This window comes from Diabrotica virgifera, chromosome 6 (genome assembly GCF_917563875.1).
Source record: "Diabrotica virgifera virgifera chromosome 6, PGI_DIABVI_V3a".
Classification (NCBI taxonomy): domain Eukaryota; kingdom Metazoa; phylum Arthropoda; class Insecta; order Coleoptera; family Chrysomelidae; genus Diabrotica; species Diabrotica virgifera.
This window is the reverse complement of record NC_065448.1, coordinates 189,073,228-189,086,411: the sequence shown is the minus strand read 5'-3', so window position 1 is coordinate 189,086,411 and position 13,184 is coordinate 189,073,228. Positions and strand designations below refer to the sequence as shown.

General features: G+C 32.6%; 1 protein-coding gene across 1 annotated transcript in view; it reads left to right on the top strand.

The window, feature by feature from the left end:
* Nucleotides 1-1,089: 1,089 nt before the first annotated feature.
* LOC114328052 (uncharacterized) overlaps nt 1,090-13,184 on the top strand; it is a 314,894-nt gene continuing 302,799 nt past the window's right edge. The window contains exon 1 of the mRNA XM_050653547.1: nt 1,090-1,157. The gene's annotated coding sequence lies outside the window, so the exon portion shown is untranslated. The remainder of the gene's footprint in view (nt 1,158-13,184) is intronic.

Here is a 13,184-nt window from a genome sequence, read left to right as displayed (position 1 = left end):
TTTAATAGGAAACACCATAATCAACCTTCCATTCACACTGCCTTTCCTATATAAATATGTCGATGACATCATCTATACCGTACCAATTAATCAGGTCGACACCATCTTAAACACTTTCAATTCTTTCAATATTAAGATACAATTCACTGTTGAAAGAGAAACTAATAACAGCGTACCCTTCTTGGACACAAAAGTAATTCGTACGGAAGACAATCACGTCATCCTAGATTGGTATCAAAAACCTACTGCATCAGGAAGATTTTTAAATTTTTCATCCAACCACCCCAAAAAACCAGAAATATAGTACAGTTCTTGCTATGAAAAATAGAATACTACATATATGTGATGACCAGTTCCTAAGTACCAATAAACGCAAACTACTTGACATATTTATCAACAACGGTTACCCGAGGTCTATACTAAAACAACTAATTTACAACTCGGAATATTATGATGGACAATTGGATAGAGATGCTCCACAGGATTTTAAATACAGAAGATTACCCTTTATTGAAAACCTCACGAACAAAATTACGGCTCCTTTTACACCACATTCTAACATCAGAATTGGTAAGTACAGCTGTATTAATAACAAAAGTTTATTCTCTCGTGTAAAAGATCATACACCAACTATGTACACAACCAACACGATCTATAAACTACCGTGTTTAGGCTGCGACGGTTGCTATATTGGACAAACAAGCCAATGGCTGAAACAACGTATTACTCAACACAAAAGTGACTGCCAGAAATATAAAAATACATGCGCTGTAGTCGATCACTGCATCAACACAGGTCATCAGTTTGACTATACCAATGTTGAAATACTACAAACAGTACAACACTATAAAAACAGGCTATTTCTCGAAATGTGTTACATCACAAAAACAAAAAATGTAATTAATTATAAAGCTGACACCAACCAACTCAGCAATATATACTGCAATATTCTGCAATCTATTTAATTAAAATTATTGATACAACATTTACCAATTATACTTATTTTATCTATACACATAAACTAGTCATTAATGTATATTTTTTATCGTTTTTTATCATTTTATCTATATTTAATTTGTTTCATTTTAAAAATGTTAGTCTAATTGTAAGAGTGTGTGACCAATGTTTGTTTGTTTATTTGTCAACAATTCCACATTGTAAGTAGTGTTTTATATAATTTTTTCTTATGTTGCTTATACTTTTGTTTCTTGTAAATTTGTAGTGCACTTCTGATGAAGTCAACAATCAGTTGACGAAATATTAAGTGACAAAAAAATAGAATTGTTTTAATTCCTGACCGACAGGACCCGAAAAATACCAAAATTTTAAAATTTTATATATATATATATATATATATATATATATATATATATATATATATATATATATAATCTTCTTCATGTGCCATCCCCTATAAGAAGGTTGACAACCATCACGGCAATTCGCACTTTCGAAAGATGCTTTCGCTGCTCTAAAGATATCAGCAGAAGTGCAATTAGACCAAGCTCTCAAATTGTTTAACCAGGAGATACGTCTTCTTCCGTATTTATGCGGATTCACAAATATATAGGAACCTGGATTTCAGAGAAAAATGATCAAACAACAGAAATAAGGACCAGGATAGAAATAGCAAGTAATCGTTTGTAAAAATAAAAACAATTCTCTGCAACAAAGACGTTAGATTAGAACTGAGAGCAAGAGCTTTGAGATGCTACGTGTTCTCGATACCGCAATATGGACTTGAAAGCTGGACATTGAAGCAACAAGAGTTATTGATTAGCTGACATAATAATTTAACACATTTACAAGTAACAGTTATTCAAGAACATTCAAAAGTCATCTCTTTAATTAATGATGAAAATGTCATTGTCAAGTAATGTTTACATATCCATACCAGCGAGAATTTTACTACACGTAATTTTACTACACGTAATGGGGAGACTACATCCGATCTCTATTTCCTAAAGGCGACGATAATGAACCACCAACACCGGAAGTTACGACAAACGAAGAAATAAACATCGAGGAGGGAGAGGTAAAGGAAGCATTAGGAAAATTAAAAAAATAGAGAATCTCCAGGAGAGGACAGAATATCGAATGAACTCCTAAAGTACGGAAGACAAGATCTAACTAAACTATTAAAACGAATACAAAAAAAAAATAAAACAAAACAGAATACCAAAAGAATGGATATCAAGCATCCTAATACCTCTCTTCAAAAAAGGAGACAAATCGGACCCGGATAATTACAGAGGAATTAACTTATTAAACACAACGTTAACGTTAACAACCAAAGTGAAGACAAACAAATTGAATGAAATTACAGTATGTCCCTGTAAGCTATATCCATATGGGAAACTGTTTTATTATTAATTTTACGAAAAAAGTTACTCTTCATAAAAAGCTCTGCATGGTCCAAAACTTAGATTCAATCATCAGATATCAAATTTAGTGAATATTATACGAGGTATGTCAAAAAGTTTGAATTTCACTCAAGAGTAAAGTAGCTTTATTTTTCACAGTATTGAAAATTGCTATTATGAAAAGTTGATTGGAATTAAAAACTATATTCTAATACGCAATTACGTCCTTCTAATTAAAAATTTTTTTTTTTGGAAAATCATGGATAAATAACATTATTTTTAGTAATTTTAATTCTAATAACTCTTTTATTATTAATTTTACGAAAAAAGTGATTCTTAATAGAAAGTTCTGCATGGTCTAAAATACTTTAAAACCTAAAACACAACAATCTTATGTCAATTTTATACGAGGTATGTCAACAAATATAAATTTAGATCAAAAGTAAAGTACCTTTATAGTTCAAAATATTTCAATTAGAAGGACGTAATTACATACTGAAACATGGTTTCTAATTCTTAACAACTTCTCATAATAATAATTTTCGATATTGTGAAAAATAAAGGTATTTTACTCTTGAGCCAAATTTATATTTTTTGACATACCTTGTATAAAATTGATAAAATGTGACAAAGGATGGTTGTATTTTAGGTTTCAGACCATGCAGAACTTTTTATTAGGAATCACCTTTTTTCGTAAAATTAATAATAAAAACATTGTTTTCAATTAGAAGGATGTAATTGCATATTAGAATATAGTTTTTAATTCCAAACAACTTTTCATAATAGCAATTTTCAATATTGTGAAAAATAAAGCTAGGTACTTTACTTTTGAGTGAAATACAAACTTTTTGACATACCTCGTATAATATTCATAAAATTTTATATCTGATGGTTAAATCTTAGGTTTTGGACCATGCAGAGCTTTTTATGAAGAATAACTTTTTTCGTAAAATTAATATAATAAAAAAGTTTTCCATATGGATACAACTTACAGGGACATACTGTATAATATTAGCAGATGAACAACAAGGTTTTAGGTCGGGAAAGTCATGCACTGACGCTATATTTATAATGAGGCAAGTTCAAGAGAAATCGTTGGAATAAAACAAACCGACATATTTATGTTTCGTAGACATTAAGAAAGCATTTGACAGGGTCACATTAAAGGACGTTATCCATTTGTTATAGTCAAAAGAGACACCTCTAGGAATAATTAAAACGATCTAAAACATCTACCAGAACATCACAATAAAAGTAAAAGTATAAGATGAACTAACTGACCCAATTGAAACCGGCAATAGGATAAGACAGGGGGATTCCTTGAGTCCTTTATTGTTCAACCTGATCATGGACGAAATAATAAAAAAAGTAAGAACTAAAAAAGGATACCAAATGGATGGATCCAAAAGGATAATCTCTCAAAATGAAGATGATTTACAACGTATGCTTCATAAATTTAACAAAATTGCCAGAAAATTTAACATGTTAATTTCCTCAAAAAAGACAAAATGCATTGTTATAACAGCAGATCCAATCAGATGTAAATTGGAGCTGGAAGGTCAGATAATAGAACAAGTGATGGGGTTTAAATACCTAGGCATCACACTATCTAGCTACGGAAGGCTTGAAACAGAAGTGGATGATCAAGTGAATAGAGCAAACAGAGGCGCAGGTTGCCTGAATGACACAATATGGAAAAATAAAAATATCGGAAAAGAAATGAAAGGCAGAATTTACAAACAGTCGTCAGACCAATAATGACATAAGCGGCAGAAACACGACCCGACACAGAGAGGACAAAAAGTTTGCTCGTAACAGCGGAGATGAAATCCCTTAAAAAATGCGATGGCAAGATTCTTTTGGACAGAGCTAGAAGTACAGATATACGACGGCGTTGCAAGGTGGATCACATTAATAACATAACTGGGTAAGAAACGGAATAATAGAATGGAATGACCACATTGACCACATAAGCCGAATGACCAGAAATAGGGTAGTCAGGACAGCGAGAGACGGTTCCCCAATAGGAAGATAATCAGTGAGAAGACCACGAAAACGATAGAACGACAACTTACTAGAGGCACATTAAAAAATCAGACAGAGTCATGTCTATACAAAAAGAAGAAGAAGAAGAAGAAGAAATAATTTGCGGTGTAAAGAAATAAAACGTAGAAATAACCTTAAAATATATGAGCCTGCACTCTTAAAACTGTTTGCTATACTGTTACTACTGTTACTACTGTTTGCTATACTGTCACTGTTTTGCTATACTCCAGCCATACTGGATATGACAGATTCGTGTTAATGAACGTTAACTCACGTTTTCATAGGCCACCATATAGCCTATATTAAAATTAAGTATGATCGAGCAATTATATTACCGTGCCAATTATATTATACTATTCATGGTCGAAATTATTTTCACTCATTTCAATTATATTATAATTACTGTCACCAGGAGGGGTACAAAGGCTTCCTTTACTTAGATGGACTTACCCAAGTTTTTTATGTATTTTGACCCGTAGAGCACGATTTTTTTGGGTAACAGTTGGGACGGATGTCGATAAGATTGTTATAAATAAAAAACTTGCAAAATTACAAAAAAAAGAATTTGGGCAAGACCAAACATGTTTTTGCAATTTTTTGGGTCATTCTAAGCAAAAAATGTCCGTATAAGTTTGTTCGTAGGATGCAGAGTTTTCGATATAAACGCAGTTGAACTTTCAGAAAATGGAAAAATACAATTTTTTAACATGAATAATTTTGATAAAAAAAAATAAAGCAGCAATTTTTCTGCTTACGCCATTTGAATCTCCAGGTCAAATTATGTCGTTTTTGATTATTCCTATTGCTAAAAATTAATTTTCCTATTGTTAAACAAAGCTATAAATAAAAAATAGTATCTCAGCGTTTAGGCGTGTGCCAATGCATGCATTTTGCTACTTAGAAATTGCGTGTTCCAGGCGCTTGCAGGTTGCATTTTTGAACATACTCTGTCGGTTTTAAATGAGAGATGCATTGAAAACATCACACAAACAATACGTGTTTATAGCTTTGCTTAATAATAAAAAAATAATAATTTTGAAATAAACAAAACCGATATAATTTGACTTGAGCTTTCAAATGCCGTAAGCCGAATTGCTATTTTGTTTTTTAATCAAAAGTTCTTCGGGTTCACAACTTGCAATTTTTCAATTTTTTGAAAATTTAACTGCGTTTATCTCGTAAAAAGAATGTTTTGTTTTGCGAAAATTCGCTTTTTCGTAATTTTTCAAGTTTTTTTTGTTTATAACATAGGATATCGTCATCCGGACCAACTGTTACCCAAAAAATTCGTGTCAAAATACATAAAAAAATACTTGGGCAAGTCCAACTCAATAAAGGAGGCCATTGTCCTCCTCCTGGCGACATCATTAATATAACACTTTAAATAATCACATTCGGAAAATTAATCCTAAACCTGAGACACGGGGAGGGCCAACGATTGCTGATAACGACATGATATTTTCAAAATATTTGTTATTTTTGTCCATGATTGTATTAACTATATCACTTAAAATAATTTGAAGTGTTTTTAACTAAATTTAGTCTTAGCATTCCACTTAACAATTCCATAATTGATAATAAATAAATTATAGACACAAAAATTCCATATTTTTATCACAAAAATGTTGACGAAAATAATATTTGTTCATAAGATTACTATCATCTACTTATATTGGGTTATCTCCTTGATTTTATCTTTATTAGCGCAAACAACAAATTTAGGTATATGGGTTTCCCATAATAAAAGGTAACTAATCAAGAAAATTTCTAAGAGAAAAATCAAAAGAAGCAACAGTGGATGAACGATGAGATTTTGAATTTGATGGAAAAAAGACGCAAATTTAAGAATCAAAACATCAAAATGTATAAACGCATTAATAAAGAGATAAGGACTAAAATACGAGCGGCAAAAGAAACATACTTTGAAAAAAATGTTTAGAAATTGAATCGGGTAAAACATACGGAAATAATTGCTATTCTTCAGAAAGTGGGTATTGATGATAAAGACCTACGCATTATCAAAAATCTTTACTGGCATTAACGTGCAAACATCAGGATTGGCTGGGACACGTCTGAAGAACTTCAAATACAAAGAGGAGTAAGGCAGGGATGCATTTTGTCCCCACTAATATTTAACATCTATTCTGAGTTTGTTTTCAATAAAGCAGTGGATAATGCTCAATGTGGTATCAAAATGAATGGCGTCAATATTAATAATTTGAGATATGCGGATGACACGGTGTTAATTGCGAGCAATTATGAAGAACTTCAACATCTGATTAATAGGATTACCACAACGTGTGATGAATATGGACTCAAGCTAAACACCGCAAAGACCAAGGTGATGGTTGTCAGTAAGACGCCAATACAACCGGAAGTAGTAACAGCTTATGGTGAACAATTAGAGAGAACTAACAGTATCACCTACCTTGGTTGTAATCTAAATGAGAACTGGGACATGAGGAAAGAAATTAGAATAGGCATAGAGAAGGCCAGAGCTGCATTCTTTAAGATAAAGAAACTTTTATGTGAAAACAACATTACTTTGAATCTTAAAATTAGATTAGTGAGATGTTATATGTTCTCTCCTCTTTTGTACGGTGTCGAAGGTTGGACTTTAACAGATACTCTTCTCAAGAAATTGGAAGCCTTTGAAATTTGGGTATACCGAAGAATCTTACGAATAAGTTGGGTGGATAGAGTTCGTAACGAAGTTGTTTTGCACCGGATAGGAAAAGTCACAGAAGTCGTCAGAATAGTTAAAAATCGAAAACTTGAATATTTTGGCCATGTTATGCGACACCCAGAGATATATAGTATACTCCATTTAATAATACAAGGCAAGGTAGACGGAAGAAGAGGGCCAGGTCGAAGAAGAACGTCATGGCTTAAAAACCTGAGAGAATGGTATAACAGATCCTCTGCATCCCTTTACCGAGCTGCCGTTAACAAAATTGCTATAGCCAATTTGATAGCCAACGTTCGATAATCGAGCACGACACATGAAGAAGAAGAAGAATCCCATCACATCATCCAACCAATTGCCAGTTTATACTAATCCGCCAGACATCGTCGTGTAGGCTGTCTTCCTCTACTGCGTTTATCTTCTCTTGGTCTTCATTCCGTTAGCTTTCGTGTCCATACCTAATATAATCCCATGCATAAACGAAAACTATGTAATTAAGGTGCTTATTATAGACTACAGAGCATTTTGCTTATGACAAAAATATTTGATTTTATTTTATTTGATGCCCAAACGGCAAATACTAGAGCATTTAATTAAAACATAAATATGCCCCTTCTGTGGTTCAGTTTAAAGAGAGCCTATTATTGAATCCAAGGGATGTGATTTGAAATCCCAGCTGTTATTTTATTCTATCGTATTGTTTAAATAGACCAGGGCGCATCTGTAAAAATATTAGTACATTTGGACGTTGAGAGGTGACTCAAATTTTTTTGCAGAAATTGTTTGAAAGTAAGTCAAATAATAATATTTGAGTTATCCTCCCTCTGTCAAAACATTGTTTAAATAATCAAAATGTCAAAAAATAAAGGAAAAATTCGAATTTTTTCTTGGTTTTTTGATTATAACTTTAAAAGTATTAAAAGTTGTACTGACATAAAAGTTGCGTAATTAAATTTCCTACAATATAGAATTGGCTAGAAATTTAAAAATAGTCACCCTTGTTTGCAAAATAAATTTTGCGATCCAATTTTCGCAAAAAAAATTAATTTTTTCAAAATTTTACAGGACTAAAAATAAAGCAGATAGCAATTTGAAATTTTTTTTGGGTATCGAAGTGTACTGTAACTTTTATTCACAATTTGCAAAATTAAAATAAATTAACTACCACGGCGTCAGGATTTTTTTAAATAAACATTAATTATTGGTGCTACGCGCAGGACAGCGGATAGTTTGCTCTGATTGGGCATTTCAATGACCTTTGATAATGATTGATACATTTTAATTTTTATTACATTTCGATATAAATAAATAAATTTGTTTATTGCAAAATAAAAACACATACTTTACCCTTTGAAATAACACTTTTTTAAGCAAAAACTTTCTTTGTTCATATATTTTAACTTAGACAATAAAAGTTTATTAATTTTAAACATATGCAATTGTTCAAACAAAATTCCACAAACAATAATAAAATTAGTTTGATTTTTGTGGAATTAAAATCAAAATATAGAGCAAGAAAATAATATATTAGATAAAGATTGGAAGAAATTTTGGTGGAAATCAACTTGTGTGAATCGAACACCGCTGTCCTGCGCGTAGCACCAAAAATTAAAGTTTATTTAAAAAATTTTCTAACGCCGTGGTAATTAATCGATTTTAATTTTGCACATTGCAAATGAAAGGAACAGTACACTTCTATAAGCAAAAAAAATTCAACTTACTATCTGCTTTATTTTCAGTCCTGCAACATAAAAAAAAAATGAATTTTTTTTGCTAAAGCTGGATTTCTTAATTTATTTTGCAAAATCTATCAAACCAATCTTAATGAAATTTAAAGTGTCGATTTACTATATCATATAGTTTTTCTGGGAAAAATATGAAGGTCCTAAGTGTAGCATAAATGGTTTAAAAACGTAAAACTCGAGTACTTGTTTTTGTAGGTTTTTTTTTTGGTAATTATTGCTATTTTGCAACAAGGTTGACTACTTTTTAAAATTATAACTAATTTTATATTGTAGGAAATTTATTTGCGCAACTTTTATGCTAGTACAACTTTTCTCACAAATGAACAGTTTTAAAGTTATCATCAAAAAACCGATAAAGAAATCGAATTTTTCCTTCATATTTTGACATTTTGATTATTTAAACAATGTTTCGGGCCATTTTGAGTGGGAGGATAACTCAAATATTATTATTTGAGTTATTTTCAAGCAAATTCTGCAAAAAAATTTGAGTCACCTCTCAACGTCCATCTCAAAACAGATGCGCCCTGGACTAAAAGCTAACACAACACATATGGAATCGTATCCAAAATAGGTACTCATTAAAAAAATGTTAACACTTGCAATGAAAAGCAGGTATTTTTTACTTAACACATTCGCGGACACGCTGTCATTTTATACACGTATTCTTATGGAGTAAATGACTTCATATGCAGTCATGACCGCGAGTGTGTTAAAAAAACATCCACAAGGAAAGGAAAGGATTTTCCCAACTATCTCTACCGAAACTATACTTTTCTGGACCTGATTGTAGGGAGCAAAGCCTTACTTTCCTCCCTAGAGAGTAAAAGTAATTTTCCTCCCTAGGGAGTAAAAGTAAAAGTGACGTCATGGTATGTCATTGATGAAATAACTTATTGACGCCCTATGCAATATTCTATTATCTACTACGTATCTATACATTTTAACGTTTATTTATCGAACACCCTGTATTTTGCAGAATGGAAAAATCAGTAAATTGTTTACATTATTGTAACAATGTTTACATTAATAGTTTGACTTATATTTGACAGTTGACAGTTCTATTCTACCTACTTGTTAGTTTTAGTTTTGTTATAAATTTGTTAGTTAGTTACATAAATAAATAATTTAAAAATGAAAAAGTGACTTGTTATTTGAGGAAGATGGAAAAATTATATGTATAGCATGGGAGTAAAGTGCCTTTGCCTTTCTTGAACAATTACTTCATTCTCGGGAGGACAAGTAGCACTTTCCTCCCTTGTTATACAAATAGATATTTCCTGTATACCATTAATCACAAAAAATTTATTGAAAAATTATTTGTAAAAGGTATAAAAAGTTTGATTAAAATCCCTTTACAGAACGCTTTCAGTTTTTGGACAACTTCGATAGAATGGACTGTAATAATAATCAAAACTTCTTGTATTTAGATAAAAATATTAATTACACCAAATCTTCGTGGACTTCAAACAAGCTTACGATTCTGTTAGCAGAGAAGCATTGTGGGAGACTATGGTAGAAATGGGAGTACCTGGAAAACTGGTACGATTAGCAAAGTTGAGCACGGAGAACGCTTCCGCACGAATCAGAGTTGGCAGCAACACGTCGGAGGAATTCCTCATTGACACAGGACTTAGACAAGGAGATCCTCTCGCCCCCCTACTGTTTAACTTCGCACTGGAACATGCAGTAAAGAAAGCTCAGCCACAACTGACAAACGGATTTGCCGCCCAAGGATCAAAAATACAATTAGCCTTTGCGGATGACGTGGACACAATTGCACAATCCACCAGAGATGCAAAAGAAGTTTTCACCCTATTCGAGAACGGAGCCAAAGAAGTTGGTCTTAAGGTCATCTAGGACAATACCGAGTACATGGTGGTTACGAAGAACCCAAGACCAAGGGTTAGAGAAAACGTAACAATTAATGAATACAATTTTGAAGTCGTCAAAGAATTTAAGTACTTGGGAGCGATCATAGCATCTGAAAATAACTATGAAAAGGACGTGGCAGCCAGGATTATTGCAGGAAACAGGGCATATTACTCGTTAAGGACCCTACTTAAATCAAAAATACTCTCAAGACCAGCAAAAATAAGAGTATATAAGACAATAATTCGTCCCACAATAACGTACGGAAGCGAAACCTGGACTCTGAATCAGCGGGAAACAACAAAATTACTGGTACTTGAAAGAAAGATACTGCGGACTATCTATGGGCCTTGCAGAGAAGAGACAACAGGAGAATGGAGAAGAAGACACAATGATGAACTCCAGACAATATACGGAGATGAAAACATAGTACGCTACATTAAATCAAACAGAATACGATGGGCGGGTCACGTACTAAGATCAAGTGACGAAAGACTTCTAAACGCCACATTCTGGGAAAGTCCCGATGGAAAAAGGTCAGTTGGTCGCAGAAGAAAGAGATGGAAGGACGCAGTAGCCAGCGATCTACGCAAAATGGGAGTACAGCAATGGGAAATAGCTGCTCAGGACCGACAACAATGGAGGGAAATAGTAAACGTGGCCAAGACTCACATAGAGTTGTAGAGCCAAATGATGATGAATGATGATGATGAAAAATGAAAATTATTAATAATGACAATCAATCTGACAAATATGTTGTGTATTTTTTATGCTTGTTTTTTTGGTCATTGAGTAAGTGCGGAATTGTCTATTCGTATATAATACATATCACAAGAGAGAAAATTTTGCCGGCAATATTTTCGACTGGTATGAAAGTTTGTTGCCTGGCGATTTTCGCGAATTAAATTTCGACTTACATCGCGAGACGTCAGTCGAGTGATTCTGTCAAAATTTCAGAAGCGAAAATTTCCAAAAGGCAACGAACTTGAATGAAACCAGGAGAAAATTTTGCCGGTAAAAAATTTCCTCTCGAATGATATTCGACAAGACTATTTCACGAGACAATTAATCCACCATATCAACGAAATATAATTTTTATTTAACTTTATTTATTTGTTATTACCAGACACTTTCGTGACGGATCTGTCATAATTTTGTCGCTGAGAAATCAAGTCGTTAAGGAGTTTTGTCAGTAGGAAACGATGCGTTGCTATGCCGTTTTATCAGTTAAAAACAGTCTAGTGAAATAGTCAGTAATAAATAATACTTTTCTTCCAGTTTTCTTACAAAATAATCATCAGTGTTTAAAATAAACAGGTTAAATGCTAGCTGAGCCACCAAAGAAATCTTGCCATCTAACTGTGGTTTTGTAGAGACACAACAACTCACTTAATATCCCACGTGATGGAAATGTCATACTTTATCTAAGGGCATAAATCCTTATAAATTTTATATATCATATGTAATTTCAAGCAAATATGCATTATAACATAATTATATACCAGGGGTGGCCAAGCTCCTTGATAGTCAGAGCCACTTTTCACAAGTTAAAATTTTTCGCGAGCCGCAATTAAAAACGTATTCAAAAAGTATGTAAAGAAGGTATGTACAATGTTTTTTAAAAGAACTCTTATTTATTATTGAAAACAGAAATAAAATTACGAAATATTAAAACTTAATTACATTTTTTTCATAATTCTTCTTCTCGTTGTCATTATGCCCAATAAGAAAGTCGAACTTGCTATCACTTATCACCTATCCATCTTTTACCCATTTCGTCCACGCCTTCCGGTCTCCTGCCATGTTCTTCACCTGTTGCGCTGTTTTGCCGTCTCTTGGTCCCGATTTCCTGGATTTGTTCCATCCACCCCTTTCTAGGTCTGCTCCTTCTTCTTTTCCCCTGTCTCTTGGCATCTGTCACCTTCTTTACTAGTCTGTTCTCGTTCATTCTAGTTATATGTCCAAACCAATTCAAGTTTCTTTTTTAAATTTTTTTCTCTATTGGTCCCTGTCTTAGCACGTTTGTAATGTTTTCGTTCCTTTCCCTGTCCAACATTTGTTTTCCTTGTTTTGGTAATTCTTTAAAATTTTGTGAATAATTTGTGGTAGAACTTCTCAGTAATTCTTTCTGTGTTAGGATTTCACGAAAAAATGGAATTAAATGGTTCATACAAGTACGTTGTTCCTAATATGGAAATAATTCGACCAATCAGCCTTTTTTAATTTAGGGTATGAGCTTCGATTTTGGTACAAATTTCCAAAATTCGGTAATCGGCGTCGACTTATAGTTTTATTTTCGAGCTTGATCTTCTTACGTCTCTATTAATTTTAATTCTCCAAATGTTCTTTGGGTCATATATTGGTAATAAAAAAGTCACCTTATGGACTATGTTTATTTTAAATGAATTCAGAAAAAAATGAAGAGACGATTTAAAATATTTTAAGTCTTGAAATCAATTTTGGAGTTTGGTTAAT